We start from the raw sequence: 14,876 nt of genomic DNA on the forward strand, positions 1-14,876 counted from the left end.
TCCACCACCACATATCTGCTCAAGGACACAGAGGCCCAAGGCAGAGGTGGTGGCACCAGTGTGAGTGCATGTGTGCTGGTGGTGTTTGCCACCACAGGTGTTTTGTGTGTGTATGTGTGCGCTGCTAGCTAGGAGGGGGGAGGGAGGCAGGGAGGGAGGCTGGGAGGCAGGGGGGAGGAAAGGGGAGGGGGAGAGGGATGTAGAGGGGATTGAAGGGGGGAGGGTCCGGCTCAGAGTTGGTCAGCCACATATTTGTGCACACACGTGCTCACGTGTGTGCTTCGGTGGGAGAGACCAGACTCTCATCATCTGCCAGACCGGGGTTGGGGGCAGGTGAGGCGGTGGTGGGCTGGAAGGGAGGGAGGATGGAAGGTGGTGAAGAGGAAGGGGAGAGGATGAGAGGGGAAGGATGGAGGGAGGCATGGGGGGGAGGAAAAAAAACATGTAGACAGACACACACCACACTACACACAGAAAGCATCCACACACAGAGACAGTGCTAGGCATCCATTCACACAGACAGACAGACAGACAGACACACAACAGGAAGAGACAGACTGAGCCTGCACCACACACACACACACAGACCCAATTCCCCCCCTGCACAGTTATCAATCAATATGTTGTGTTGGCAGCCAGTTCATTGCTATTCTGATGGTTTTGGGTTTTTTGCCATCAGCCAACATCAACAGTGACCACAATCAAGATGAACATAAGATGATAATAATTCATTCGTTTCATTTCAAAAAATCACCCAATCATCTTCTCCATGTAAACCAAGCCCCCCACACATGATTTCTGGTGACATTTTCAATAAAATCAATTCATTTGGCATTCATCATTTTGTTCTCCCTTTGTCACCTTTTTTTCTTTCTTTTGCATAATTTTGAGGCTTGATTTTGACATGGGGTTTTTAAAGAAAAAATTATTTACATGTTTATTTACATACAGTATTTACATATCTACACTGCATTTTAGAACGTATACCCGCCGCTGCCGCTAAGTCTAGTACTCCGTGGGCTGTGCTACTTTGGGGGGGTGTGCCGTGCCCACGCCAGGTCCCCAAATGCTGACAGGTGGATAGATAAAGGGCCTGTGCTGGTCAGCATTGGGTTTCTTTTTAGGTGGGCGTGGGCATTGTAAACATCTGGCCAGTCGCAGCACTACAACTACTACTACAACTGCATCTCTGTGTGGGCACACTACACGCTGCGACTGGCTGGCACGGCTCAGCATCTGTCACGTCAGCTCAGCTAGAGGTGGAAGGGGGGAGGGTAGGGATAAGCACAGAGTTCGAGCCAGGCAGGTGACCAACCATGGGGCAACCCACGGTAATCACTCGCCCGTCTCAAACTGCAGCTTGGGGTAGCCCAACAGGGGGAGGTTCACCTTAAGGAAGACCAGCTGCTCCACCAGACCAGGGTCCAAGCGGGAGCGAGAGGGTGTCACCACGTCCCCGGCACGTGAAAACACCCGCTCGCTCTGGACACTGGTTGGGGGGCAGGAGAGGAGGCGCACAGCCACCACCGCCAGGTCCGGCCAGACTTGGCGGCGGCTCGCCCAGAACTGTGCGCAGTCCACGCCGTCTCCCTCCACAGGCTCCTCCAAGTACTGCGCAACGCATTGCTCAGCACTGGAGGGGGGCCTGGCAGGTCGAGCCTCCCGCATACCAGGCATGGCGCCATAGCAGAACCGCTGAAACCACTGGGCGGATCTCGAGTCGGTAGCAAATGGCTGCTGCGATGGCGCCGCCTGGGATGCCGCGCTGCTGGACTGGGAAGAGGGAGGGGAAGGGGAAGCTGACGCCGGCTGGCCGCCCATGCTGCTGCTGGGTGCGGGTTGGGCCGCGAGGGCTGCCCCCGCACCACTACCAACACCCTGGTCTCTGCGGGCCCTAGCGGCCTCCTCCTCCCTAACCTTCTCGACCAGGATGCCCTTCCACCTGGGCAAGTCGTCGGCACTCACGGCATTGCCCTTGAGGGCTGGGTGACAGAGACAAGCGAGGACATACTCCTCCCTGTCTCCCAGCACATCAACGAGCCGCTTGTCAACCCCAGACCTCAGCCTCCCAGCCAGAGCACGACCCTCTGGCGTGGTCAGAGAGATATGGAGTCCACCCATCAGCTTCTCGAGACCAACAGCTGTGGGCAGCGCCTGGCTCAAGGGAGTGGTGTCGCCACACAAGCCCTTCGTGGCAAGCTGGAAGGGCTCGAGTGCCGACACCGCCTCGGACATCTGCTTCCACTCTGCGTTCGAGAAGTCGCAGACATCCAAGGACTCGTCCCTCGCCAGGGCGACAAGGGCTCTCTCCTGCTCCAACAGGCGCTGGAACAGGAGGAAGGTGGAGTTCCACCGCGTCTCCACATCCGTAGGGATGAGATGGCGAGGAAGGCCAAGGTCATCCTGCTTCTGGCGAAGCAGTCTCCTGGACTTCTCGCTGCGGTGGAAGTGGGCGGCCAGCTTGCGGGACTTATCCACAAGCGTGGCCGTGGCAGCAACAGCACCTGCGATGGGGCGGGCCCCCTTCTCCTGGGACGCCCTCAGCTCCTTAAGGCCAAGGGCGTCCCTGACGGTCAGATGGAGCGTGTGTGCCATACACCGTATGTTCACACAGTCCATGACTGTCTCGACAGCGGCGGTAACGTTGGCTCCATTGTCGGTGACAATGAAGCCGCGGGAGAGGTGTGGACACCCGCCAATCCACTCCTCTATCTGGCGGTCGAGTACGGCCGCCACCTCCTCCGCGGTGTGCCTCGTGTCCATCGTCTCCACGTGCAGGACGGCCCACCTGTGCCGTAGTGCATCGGGAGCCGCGCCGGACCCGGAAGCATCGCCCGCGGAGGTCCCCTCACTCTCCGGTCCCCACCAGTGGGCAGTGAGGGCCAGGAAAGAAGCGTGCATCCCACTGACACTGGTCCAGAGGTCAGTCGTGAAATGCACGCTTGTCCCGGCCGGAGCTGCACGCAGCTCGGCCGACACGAGCTCCCTGCACCGGCGGTACAGGGAGGGGACCACGTTCCGGCTGAACGTCGTCCTTGAGGGGATGACGTATTCGGGAGCCAGGTATTGGAGAATACGGCGGAAGCCGTTGTTCTCGACCACCTGAAACGGCTGGTCATCGGTGGAAATCATCTCCCCTATGAGGCGGGTGAGGTGATGATGGTCCACGCGAACAATACGCTGGCTGCCCGAGGACTGCGTCCACCGCTGGACGGGCAGTGTAGCCTGCCTGCTGGCTGGCACACTGCCGCTGCCCGCCCTAGTGGCAGATGCACAAGGCGCACTAGCGCTGCCAGCCTGTCCCCTGAGACCTGGGTGGTGACGCTCTAGGTGTCTCCACATAGGCGTCGTACCCAGGTGCGCAGGGTCCCTTCCACGGCTGACAAGCATCCTGCAGTGGACACAGCGGGCGTGGAATGGGGCATCTTGAGGGACCTCAAAATGCACCCATGCACCACTGCCCTTGGCCTCCTGCGCCCTGGGCGCTGTCCTAGGCCGTTTCTCGCAGGGTGGCTGCAGTCCTAGGGGGGGGGCGGCCGCCGCTGCCTGCCCACTGCTGCCACCCAACCCGCCCCTTCCGCCCTCCACAGCGGAGGAAGGGCCCGGCTCAACTGGCATCGGAGAGGCAGGCCTCTCCTCCACCACCTCGCCAGACCGCTCCCCACCAGAGTGTCGGGCTTCACGAGGGGGGGCCCCACTGAGCGGCGAAAGGATAGGGGGAAGGGGCCCCAGAGGGAGGGAGAACCTGGCTGCATCGCTGCCAGCCGCACGGTCCTCACCGCCCTCTACCTGCTCTTCCAACTCCACAGTCTCCTCCACCTCAACAACTGGCGGTAGCTCAGCAGCACCTGGTGCCGCCGGCGAGGAGGGACCCGCCACAGCCCTAACGGTGCCTCTGCCTCTGCCGCGATTGGCGGCAGCAGGCGTGGGGAACTGAATCCTGCGCACCAAAGATGGGGCCGGAGCAAAGAATTCTCCAATGGGGAGAACTGGGGTGTCCTCAGGCTCCCCGCGTCCTCTCCCTCCCCGTGCCGCAGGCGCACCCCGCACCTGGCCTCTCCCACCTCTGCCTGCCAGCCTTGAGCGAGCCCTGCCCGCCACACGGCGCTCAGACATGCTGCTAGGTCAGAAGGAGGGAGACTTTAGGAGGAAGGCCAGACAGGGTCAAAAAAATAATTTGGAGGGGCTTAGGGGCCAAAAAAAAGGCAGCTGATTTGGAGGTGGCGGGGGGGAAGTTTGTTTTCAAAAAAGGAAGCCAATTGGGGGGAAAGGAAGACTTTTTGATATGGGGGGGGAAGCCAATCGAAGTGAGGGGGAGGGTGTCCTTTTTGAATTTGGGAGTCAACCACCAAGCCAATTGGGGAGATGGGTCTGGGAGGGTTTTTTTTAAGAAAAATAGGGGGTTAAAGGGTGGAACCCCGGTGTGGGAGGGTGGCACGGGCAGTTGGGTGGAGTAGTTGTGGTGTGGGTGGCAAGTTTTTAGCTTTTTTGGGGGGGGAGAGTGGATGGGGGGAGGGCACAGCACCTACCGGGGGTGGGGGAGGGATGCAGTCAACGCTTGGGAACCTGCAGATCAAAGGAGGAAACCCTTATTTAGTGAACTGGAACACAAAGTGTGGGTTCTGGGGGGTGGTTCTCAAGTAATGCTCCTGTGGGGGGAGCATCAAACTCAATGCAGCCTATTTAGTGACTCTAAATTGCACACAACCAAAACCAGAACCCAGTCACACCAACACAGAGGTTGAACCCACCCACTCTGTGACTCTGCCTGCCCAACGCCATGGCAAGCAAACAGCAGCAAACACTTGATGGCAGCCTCATGGATTGAACATCATGATCATCATCATACGTGTGTATTGGCCCAGCATGTAGTGGCAGCATCAGAGCCCAGCCAGGACCCCACTCAGACTGCCCCAGAGGCAAGGAAGCACTCTGGCATGGCATGGGCCCAGCATGTAGTGGCAGCATCGCATCAGAACCCTGGACCCCACTCAGACTGCCCCAGAGGCAAGGAAGCACTCTGGAAGGCACCTGTTCAAAAACCACCTGCAAGACGCATGCAATGCAACGCAACACACAGCAGCAATTTCTTTACTGGGCATGGGCATGAAGACACAAGTTTTACAACAGTACATCTCCTCTCCAAGGTTCCCTCCCTCCTCCCCACACCCAAATGCATTTCAGAATAGGGGTGTCCCTATTTAAAACCGCCAGCTAGGGAGAGAAAGGGGCAACAAAAGGTGCACAATCGCACACGCACTAACCCCTCTTCTTCCGGTCCTTCTCCTGCCACTCACTGCTGGTCACGGATTCGCCGCCGCCAGCCAGCCACCCTGGGCTGAGACACAGCAGGGCGGCCGCACGAGGCACACAGGCAACCGGGGTAGTTCAACAACGATGGAGGGGCAGAAGTGAGGAGACAACACTATTTGTGTCGCTCAACTCACCCCCAAGCAGAGACAAAATCAACCAAAAACTATAAAAAGAAAAAAAAAACCGATGGCAGCCGCCAGGTGGGTAGGCTACTGTGTGCGGCTGCAGCTGTGGGAGAGGAGGTGGAAAGTGAAGGGGAGCAGAGAGAGAAAAGACTAAGAGAGAGAGAAAAGAGAGGGGGGGCAGGGACAAAGAGAAAGAGAGGAGAGAGAGAGAAAAGAAAGAGAGAGAGAGGAGAAAGAGAGATGATAGAGAGAAAGAGGAGAGAGGAGAAGCGCAGCGCAGCAGGGAGGGGGGATTCAGGTGTGGGGGGAGGACACAGCAGTAGCAGCGGTCCAAAGAGGTGGGGGGAGCAGAGAGGGTGTGTGTGGTTGGGGGCTAGTGTGTGGCAGGGGGCCTGGGGTAAGTGGAGAGAGTCGGGGGCAAGGAGGAAAAGAGGTGGGGTGGGGGGAGCAGAGAGGGTGTGTGTGGTTGGGGCTAGTGTGTGGCAGGGGGCCTGGGGTAAGTGGAGAGAGTCGGGGGCAAGGAGAAAAAGAGGTGGGGTGGGGGGAGCAGAGAGGGTGTGTGTGGTTGGGGCTAGTGTGTGGCAGGGGGCCTGGGGTAAGTGGAGAGAGTCGGGGGCAAGGAGGAAAAGAGGTGGGGTGGGGGGAGCAGAGAGGGTGTGTGTGGTTGGGGGCTAGTGTGTGGCAGGGGGCCTGGGGTAAGTGGAGAGAGTCGGGGGCAAGGAGAAAAAGAGGTGGGGTGGGGGGAGCAGAGAGGGTGTGTGTGGTTGGGGGCTAGTGTGTGGCAGGGGGCCTGGGGTAAGTGGAGAGAGTCGGGGGCAAGGAGGAAAAGAGGTGGGGTGGGGGGAGCAGAGAGGGTGTGTGTGGTTGGGGGCTAGTGTGTGGCAGGGGGCCTGGGGTAAGTGGAGAGAGTCGGGGGCAAGGAGGAAAAGAGGTGGGGTGGGGGGAGCAGAGAGGCTGTGTGTGGTTGGGGGCTAGTGTGTGGCAGGGGGCCTGGGGTAAGTGGAGAGAGTCGGGGGCAAGGAGAAAAAGAGGTGGGGTGGGGGGAGCAGAGAGGGTGTGTGTGGTTGGGGCTAGTGTGTGGCAGGGGGCCTGGGGTAAGTGGAGAGAGTCGGGGGCAAGGAGGAAAAGAGGTGGGGTGGGGGGAGCAGAGAGGGTGTGTGTGGTTGGGGGCTAGTGTGTGGCAGGGGGCCTGGGGTAAGTGGAGAGAGTCGGGGGCAAGGAGGAAAAGAGGTGGGGTGGGGGGAGCAGAGAGGGTGTGTGTGGTTGGGGCTAGTGTGTGGCAGGGGGCCTGGGGTAAGTGGAGAGAGTCGGGGGCAAGGAGAAAAAGAGGTGGGGTGGGGGGAGCAGAGAGGGTGTGTGTGGTTGGGGCTAGTGTGTGGCAGGGGGCCTGGGGTAAGTGGAGAGAGTCGGGGGCAAGGAGGAAAAGAGGTGGGGTGGGGGGAGCAGAGAGGCTGTGTGTGGTTGGGGGCTAGTGTGTGGCAGGGGGCCTGGGGTAAGTGGAGAGAGTCGGGGGCAAGGAGGAAAAGAGGTGGGGTGGGGGGAGCAGAGAGGGTGTGTGTGGTTGGGGCTAGTGTGTGGCAGGGGGCCTGGGGTAAGTGGAGAGAGTCGGGGGCAAGGAGGAAAAGAGGTGGGGTGGGGGGAGCAGAGAGGGTGTGTGTGGTTGGGGGCTAGTGTGTGGCAGGGGGCCTGGGGTGAGTGGAGAGAGTCAGGGGCAAGGAGAAAAAGAGGTGGGGTGGGGGGAGCAGAGAGGGTGTGTGTGGTTGGGGGCTAGTGTGTGGCAGAGGGGTGTTGGGGGAAGGGGAGGGGGCAACAACAAACAGCAAAGGAGAAACTGGAACAACTCGGGCAGCAGCAGCGATTAGGCTGGATGGGGTGGTTGGGGGAGGAGCTGGGCCTGGGCTAGGGTAGGGTCTGGGAGGAGGGGGGGGGGGCAGGCAGGGGGGGGAGGAGGAGGAGGAGGGTAGCAAAATATATAAAGCAATATATATCAAGAGAACACAAGCCAGAAGTTTAAAAAAAAAATTAAAAGAAAGACTATAACCAGCAGAAAAAACTTGGGGGTGGGGGTGTGGGGAGGGGGAACCAAACACAGACTCTGAGGGGGGCCACTAAGTGAACAGAGACAATGAAACCACAATTGCTGCAAATTAATAATAGCAAATGAATAAGTGGAACCAAGCAAAGAAAACTGGACTCGGTTTGGCAGCAGCAAACTTGGGAGAAGGCTGGATGGGGTGGGGTTGGGGTGGGGTGTGGTTGGACTTGGAGGGGCAAGTTTGGAGCAGGGAACCAAAACTGATTATATGGGACAACAAGAAACAACAACAGAATCCTCTGGGGGTGGGGGGGAGGGATTCAGGGAACCAACTCGCAGGGCAGCAGCAGTCAGCAGAAACAAACAAAATGGTACAATTTAAGCAAAACCAGCAAGCAATATATAACTGAAACCAATGGAATGCAATGTGAAAATCAAAAAGTTGGACAACAACAAGGCAGGACAAAGAGCAATAATTAATGGAAGAAGATTTAAAGCAATGAGGATGCAGTGGGTGGGAGTGGGGGAGGGGGAGGGTAGGCCCAAAGGATGAGAAGGGAAAGGGGGGGGAGGGGGGGGAGAAAAGCAGACAGACAAGGAACAGGGAAAATTGGGGGAAATTAAGAAGAAAGTAAAGTGAAGTAACACACAGTATACAGGCAAGAGAAGAGACAGACAGAGAGAGGAGACACACAGAGAGTCACAAAGGGCTGGTGGACAAAGGATTAGACAGAGCACACACAGAGAGACACAGGACACAGTCAGGACTCACAGAGACACCAGAGCAGCCAGCAAAGGGCAAGCAGGTCTCAGAGATGATCCCACAACTGCAGCCAAGAGAAGTTTCCAGAGAAGAGGCTTGGGTTTATATAGGTTTGAAATTCCCTCCTTTGGGAGCCCCCACCTTTGCACTCCCCCCACGGCCAACAGGGTGCCAGCTCTCAACAGTGCAACAGCCAAGCAGCCTACCAGACCAAAGGACTCATTCTGGCCAATCAAGGATCAATAGCGCAGCCAATACAATGCCTGGAAATAGCATCACAAAATGGATGCAAGGAGGAGCAAAAGTTTCGGGAAGGAGACACAAAATGGAGGACACACTTGGAACTTTAAAGAGACACTCCAGAGACTCAATTTCGTTCCCGAACCGGTTCGGGAAACCCGAGCCGGTTCGGTACCGAACCGGCTCGAATTCGGTCCGGCTCGGTCCCCGGGAGGGCCCGATTCGGTCCGGGATCGAGCCGCCGGATCCGGACCGGTTCGGACGAACCGGTCCGGATCCGAACCGAACCGCACATCCCTAGCAACCAATGAAATGAGATGGGTATGGGGAAGTGTACGTCGTCATGACACTGGGGTAGCTACACTACAGGTCACAGAGGGAGAAATCAACAGGGTGCTCTAGGTTTTGGCAGGAGTCTCACCATTCTTATGACATGCTGTTCCAGCTAGGTTGTAATCTTGAGAGGTATGTTTGAGGGCCAGTCTAACAAAAGCATGGGCATCCACAGGAATTTTTCCCAGGAGGGGGCAAAGCACATGTGTACAAAGGTGTAAAAACATGTGAACAGAATTCTAAATGAATAAAAAGACATGAATCCAGGGAGGGGCAACTGCCCCCTCTTCTGTGGGCACCCATGATCAAGAGGGTGAAGATCCATGATCAGGTACTTTTTGCAAAAAACACGCTCAGCACCCATTCACTGTGATTCCAACTGGGACCATGGTGCTAGGGGAGTGAGAACTGATTCCTTTCCTTGGCTTGGTTTCCTGTTCCAAATCACACCCGCCCCCAAAGCTGCTAGAAGATCAGCAATGGGAAAAATACTTGTACCTTCTCCCCTGCCCCACCGCAGCTGCAGGTCCAAAAGCAGCATGGGGGGTTTATTTGGATTAGGGAAATGGCACAGGGGAATGGATTAAAGTGCCTCTACCCAGCACTATGGCTCTTATCGAAATTGGAGACCCTGTGGCTGCTTTCTAGTAAAAAGGTGGTGCTTTATTTATTTATTTACCTGATTTATATACTGCCCTTCCAAAAATGGCTCAGGGCAGTTTACATCAAAATAAAAACAGAATTAAAATCAAAACTAACTCAATTAAACAATTAAAATCATTTAAACATTAAAATCATTTAAAACCAACATTACAATTTATAACCGTAAATCTAACTAAAAGCCTGGGTGAACAAATATGTCTTCAGTGCCTTTTTAAAAGTTGCCAGAGATGGGGAGGCTCTTATTTCAACAGGAAGCACATTCCAAAGCCCAGGGGCAGCCACGGAGAAGGCCCGTTCCCGAGTAGCTGCCAGACGAGTTGGCGGCAACCACAGACGAACCTCTCCAGATGATCTTAGCAGGCGGTGGGGCTCGTGGTGAAGAAGAAGAAGCAGCAGCCCATAATCACAATTGGGTCCCAGGGAGATATTAAAAAGGCATATTAAAAAGGTTGAAACTATGCACATAGACTACAAAAGCATTTAAATAGCACTCCCTCGGTCCAAAAAATGTCACCAACCCTTTAAACCCCTGAGCAAAAGAGAAGGACTTCAAACTACTCTATCTAAGCCATTTTCCAATGGATCTTTGCCATATTTGCAGGGGAGATGTCTCTTGTCACCTACTGAATGTGTGCTGATGGCCTGGCAGATCAGACAGATTGTTCTGATTTTATACGCAATAGAATGTTGAGGGCTTATAATGGTGAAACGCTGAAAACACTCTCCAGCTTAACTATACTGGTAGAATTGAGCCAGTATAACACTCTGGACTAATAGTCTGACTCAGTATAAGTCAACTTGCTGCCCTCCCCAATTCTAATAAATCCATGTGCCAGCTTGACTGGTTGCCTTGTCTCTCATTCAAATCCTATTTGTTTTTCACACAGTAATTTTATTATCTTAACTGTGTAATAAATCATTGCCAAGGATGGCAAGCTCCAGGAAAATTGATAGAAGCTGTCTAAAATAGCCTGAAGACAGGAATAAAACCAATCCAAATGGCTACTTTAAAAAACACAAATTCTATCAGACAGTGTGAGGAATGTGAGTACCATTCTGCTTGGTCAAAGGCCTTCCGCCCCCCTTGCCCCATACCCAACTTCAAAGGAATCTTTGAAAGATCTTCTCATCTCTTCCACAAGAGTTAAAATCTGTCCACTGGAACAGGAAGCGACATTGGGGAGCCCTGTCTGCTGACCTTTCCATTAGAAAATGATGTATAGCAGGCGTTCTCAAGGTTGGGTCCCCAGATGTTATTGGACTTCCCATAATCCCCAACCAAAGGCCACTGGGGCTGGGGATTATGGGAGTTGAAGTCCAACAACATCTGGGGACCCAACCTTGAGAATCCCTGATGTATAGAACGTAGTTGTGAGGCATCACTTGGGAGGGGCCCAGGGATGATCATCATTCAGACTCCTGTACTGAGCTAGACTAGGAGGCTAGACTAGGAGGCTTCCAACGTCTGTCCCAACTCTATGAGGCTATTCCCACGATCTGCAAAAATCGGGTTAGGGAAGCTTAGCCTGATTTCTCCCAATTGTGAGCAGCAATGGAGCCACACGGTTCCCGGCAGTGGCTCGGCAGCAAGCCCGCTTATGGAGCCCACCGCTAGACCTGGGTTTCAGGTGTGGGAGTGCCCCAAAAGCCTTTTCCTTGATCATGGGTCGTTGCAGCGCAGTTCCATGCCACACCGACTCACAAGTAGCCTCCCGGCACTGGGAGGCTCCGCAAAAGGCACCGTGCACAGTGCCTTATGGGACTTCTAGGGGCCAGGAGACCCCTGAGCCCTGCCACCCCATTCGGCTCTGTGACGGAGCCAGAAATCGTCTGGACGGCAAACCCAGCCACCCAGGGAGGGTTCCTTGATGGTCTGCAGGGAGAGCGGGTCAAACCCCCTCTCCCCGCAAACCCCCTTTAGGCTCTTCACACAGCTTGTGTGAAGAGCCTCTATGATTCCTCAGCAGGGCTTATATTTCTATATCAAACTAGACAGGACTTTAAGCTCATGTTATGCATGGGGGCAGGATCTGATCTAGTTAAGGATGTGTCAGGGGAAGGGGAGTTGACCTTTTGCCCCCATCCCAGTCCCAATATGGATCAGGACCCCCCTCCCACACACGCATGACTACTATTTGATCTGGAAGGGAGATTCCCATTTTCTTGTTTCTCTTTTACAGCTATTTTCAAATTGCACCTAGAGATGTGGTCTGGATTGGGACCATGGCAGGGTCAAAGTCCCTCTACATGGTCCCAGTGCAGATGGGATCCCTACATGTGTCCTATATCACACAAGCCCTATTTAGACATTATGTTGTACCTGCATTCAGTCATCTGTACACACACATACGTTTTTGTGTGAATGACTGCACATTCATTTTAAGAGTGAGCCTAGGTACAGATCCCTCAAATGCAGGATACAGACAGGAAAGCCCTATTCAGAAATTATGTTGGAAGAGTGTACAGATGTGTGTACACTTGTACATGTTTTTGTGCGAATGACTGTACCTGTATTCATGTTAAGAGTGAACCTGGGTACAACACTCTCAAATGAATGGTACAGATAGGATGTGTTCTGCTGTACCTGCATTCAACATAACATGATAACTGTAGCTGCATACAGATCTGTACCTGTGTACACTACTGGCTGTGGTTCAGCAATGTTAAGAACATAAGAACAGCCCTGCTGGATTAGGCTGAAGGCCTATCTAGTCCAGCATCCTGTTTCACACAGTGGCCCACCAGATGCCGCTGGAAGCCACAGGCTGTAGTTGAAGGCATGCCATCTCTCCTGCTGTTACTCCCCTGCAACTCCTGCTTTTGAGGTTGGAGGTGGCCCACAGCCCTCCGACTGGTAGCCATTGATAGACCTCTCCTCCAATGTTGCTGCACCGTCTACCTTCAGAACATATCCTGGGACCATCAGGATGTTGTAAACCGCCCAGAGACGTAAGTTTTGGGCAGTATAAAAATATGTTAAATAAATAAATAAATAAATAAATAAATAAATAAATAAATAAAATCAGTCCAAAACATGAATGCCCAAAGACAGAAGCCCCTTGCTTAGATGAAAAACAACTGCCCCATGCGCATAGCATTGTTAGATTATGAAGTACAAACGAACAACTTCACCAACTGTGCTGAAATCACTTCCCCCCCTTTCCCCCCCTTTTGCAATTGAATATAACCAAGAGAAGTTTTTCACACCCAGCTTTTAGTTTGCATCTCCTCTGGAATGGAGATGTACATTTACATATCAGCCAAATTTACCCTGAAGTCCCTGCGAGCTATCAGGGAGCACTTCACACACAATTTGGTTTTTTCATCATGCATTAGAATGTAGCCAAATATATATCCAGGGTTAAAAAAAATAAATCCACTTTTTGCGTCGGTATTGGGGGGCAACGTCAAACTCGTAATACAGCCTCTTGGAAAACTGGTGGTAAAGCCTGCTGTCTCAGAAAGCTCAGAGTGGCCTTCTGAAGCACGCAGGGAATCTCTCCCTTTTGGCAAGATGTGGTTGCCTTAAAGTACATTCACACGTTTCAATTGCGGAGGGATTCTTCAGTGTCACAGGTGAAATCTGAGCTGGTTTCAAATTCAAGAAGACAAGTTTAAATTTGCAAAGCTTTGCCAGATTTCTCCACTCTGTATAATTTCATTTTCTGTTTGGTCAATGACTGTAAATAAAATTACAATTACAATTTCATTTCGGCTCCAGAAGAGAAGCATACGGATTGATAACGGCTCATATTGGGTTTCTTGCAGGACAAATGTGTGGAAGTTGCTGCAGTGTTCTGGAATTTTTTAAAAATAAATAATTTGGAGGACAAGTAGCTTGGGGTTGGCATGATTCTAATCAGGAACATGGCAGGAGGGGAACGGGTAAAACCTCCCTCTCTCTGCACTGAAATCTTGATCTGGATCAAGGCTCCATGACTATTCCCCCCCCCCCAATTGAAAGATGGAAATGCATTTCACTCTTAGACCAACTGAGTTTAACTAGTGAGTGGGAGTAGCCCTCTTGTGAAATATATGGTTTATAAACTAGGGGGGGGGGTGATTAAGATGGCTAGTTTTGTTACAAGGAGTTGCACTTAATATCATTTTAGCAGGGATATTTAAACGTGGGGAACACATTCTTTCCAAAGAACAAACTTCTCATTCCACCGCACAAGGGACCACACAATGAAAGGAGTTCCCAGTGCTTATTGAAAAAACATGTGTTTCCTAAAGTCTCAGAGCAAGGGAAAAGAATAGGAAAAACTATAATAATCAGACTACGATGGCAGGAAACTGAAAACCACAACGTCTAAAAAGGAAATTGATTCTGAAGATAATAGAAATTTCCAATTTCCAATCCTTCAGCCAGCATGGAAAGCAAGGTGTTCTCATGTGGGGTGGGAATCATAAGGCATTTTCTAAACTTTACATAGGAACATAGGAAGCTGCTATATAACAAGTCAGAATATTCATTCATCTAGCTCAGTATTATCCACACAGAACCTGGCAGCGGCTTATCCAAGGTTGCAGGCAGGAGTCTCTCACAGCCCTGTCTTGGAGATGCCAGGGAGGAAACTTGGAACCTTCTGCATGCAAGCATGTAGATGCTCTTCCCAGCGCAGCCCCATCCCCTAAGGGGAATATCTTACAGTGCCCATACATGTAGTCTCCCATTCAAATGCAAACCGGGGGGACTCTGCTTAACAAAGGGGACAATTTATGCTTGCTACCACAAGACCAGCTTTCCTTTGGGCTTTGAGGCCTGTTGCTTGATTCACTGGTTCTCTATGAAACTTTGGCATTCATATTATATTAGAACATATGCAAGCTCAGATGCATCATATCAAAGGCCCATCTAGTCCAATATATTGCTTCCCACAATGGCTAACTAGAGATTTCCAGGAAGTCCACAGGTAGGATATGAAGGCAGTAGGCCTTTCCTGTTGTTACTCACAAACATCTGGCTTTCAGAAGTGCACAGCCTCAAATGTGGAGCTCTCATAATCAATAGCCATGGACACACTTGTCTTCCAGGAATTTGTCTATTTATTTTTTTAAGCCATCTAACCTAGACCTAGTAGCCATCACCAAATCAGTGAGTTTCATCGTTTACACACACACTCTGTGAAGTTGTACTTTCCTTTGTCTGCTCTGAATTTTCTGCCCATCAGCCTCATTGGAATGACCCCAGATTCTATGATTAGGGGCGGGGGAGATATTTCTCTACGCCATGTGTAATCTTACAAATCTATAACTGGCCACAGTTCTGCAGGGTTTCAGGCAGGAGTCTCTCCCAGCCCAACCTGGAGATGCCAGGGATTGAACGTGGGACCTTCTGCATGCAAAGCAGATGTTCTACCATTGAGCTTCGGCACCATATTCAAATATTAGTGAGTTTAAG

This window comes from Hemicordylus capensis, chromosome 1, assembly GCF_027244095.1.
Source record: "Hemicordylus capensis ecotype Gifberg chromosome 1, rHemCap1.1.pri, whole genome shotgun sequence".
Lineage (NCBI taxonomy): Eukaryota > Metazoa > Chordata > Lepidosauria > Squamata > Cordylidae > Hemicordylus > Hemicordylus capensis.